Here is a 1,472-nt window from a genome sequence, read left to right as displayed (position 1 = left end):
CCCTTGGTCTTGCAAACTTTATATGACCCAGCACAAGGCAAGGCCTGGGCCAAGTAGTGGGAGTGGGTGGGTAGGGGAGCAGAGGTGGGGGGGAGGGGTATAGGAAACTTTCGGGATAGCATTTGAAATGTAAATAAAGAAAATAATAGAAAAAAATAAAGACTTTAAAAGAAAAAAAATAAAAAAAAAAAAGTGGTTCTTCTACCAGGTGTTAGATTCTGATTTCATTGACTTCTTGATGCTGTCTCTGTATGTCCTCACTGTTAGGTAGATCAGTTTTCCAATGTTGAGGTGAACAATCTCTAAATTTATTCCACAGTTTATTAGCCCAGAGACTGTACATATTCATTTAATAAAGTTCCCATGAAAGCAAAGCAACAGTATTTTCTTGGCAGTGCACAAAAGATAAAAAATTAAGTAGCTGAAATTTTTCTTAAAATGTCATCAATCCTCATATTGTATTATTAATCTCAGATCATTTTCTTCTGCAACAGAATTCTGCTTATTTTAAATAATATTTTCACAGTCTATGCAAAGGTAAATATATCATGTTTCCTTTAGTGTAGAGAAATAATAATATACTGCCCAGCATACAGAAAATATAAGTTTACCCATAATTCTATACATTCAAAAAACTGTTTTCACTTGTGTGTTGGAAGAGATATACTATGGGAAGCCATATAGTTCATCTTAATCTGTATGAAAGAGGAAATAGGTGAACATCTCAGACTGAAATCTTATAGAAGGAAGGGAATTTATCTAGAGAGGCAGAAAGTTGGGAGTATAGTCCAGCCAGGTTGAAAAAGTAAGTAAAGAGTCATGACAGAGTAGAGAAATATGGTGGAAATGAAGAAGAGGATACAGAAGAGCTACCTTGTCACATAGTAAAGTCTGTGAATTACAATGGAAAGGGCATGGCAGAATATCTGTCTGTAAATGACCTTACTTGTCTTAAAGTAAATCAGCTGTGATCAAGCCTGGAGAACTGAGCTCATCAATATTCCTTGTGTAATGAGAGTAGCTTACTGTGGTTCTTAGCTCCGCCTCTACTCTTGGGGTGTTCAGGGAAACTGGTGTACAGGCTTAGGGAGCACAAGACAGAGCTGTGGTTCTAGGTTCTGCCTTTCCTGTCAGAGTTAGACTGGGCTACCAGGCATCCCAGGAAAGGATGGAGTCCAGAACAAACAGGAACCCAGTCAGGTTGGGAGCAAGTGGGAGAGGCAGGGGCATGGAGAGAAGGCCTTCTCTGATGATTTTTAGTGAATATTTTGAGACCATCTTAGCTTGTTTGTATTTCTTTATTGTGGTGTGTGGGTTTGAACACACACCTTTTATTTTGGATGTATAGTTTTGGGGAAAGGATGTGAAAATGTCCAGGGAGAGAAAGATCATTGGCTGAAGGCTAAAGCTGTTGAGATGCCTCATTAGCATGGAGAGGCATTCCAGGTGCTTGCCAGATCTTTTTTTTTTTT

This window comes from Mus pahari, chromosome 15, assembly GCF_900095145.1.
Source record: "Mus pahari chromosome 15, PAHARI_EIJ_v1.1, whole genome shotgun sequence".
Taxonomy (NCBI): Eukaryota; Metazoa; Chordata; class Mammalia; order Rodentia; family Muridae; genus Mus; species Mus pahari.
Note: the sequence above shows the minus strand (reverse complement) of the source record.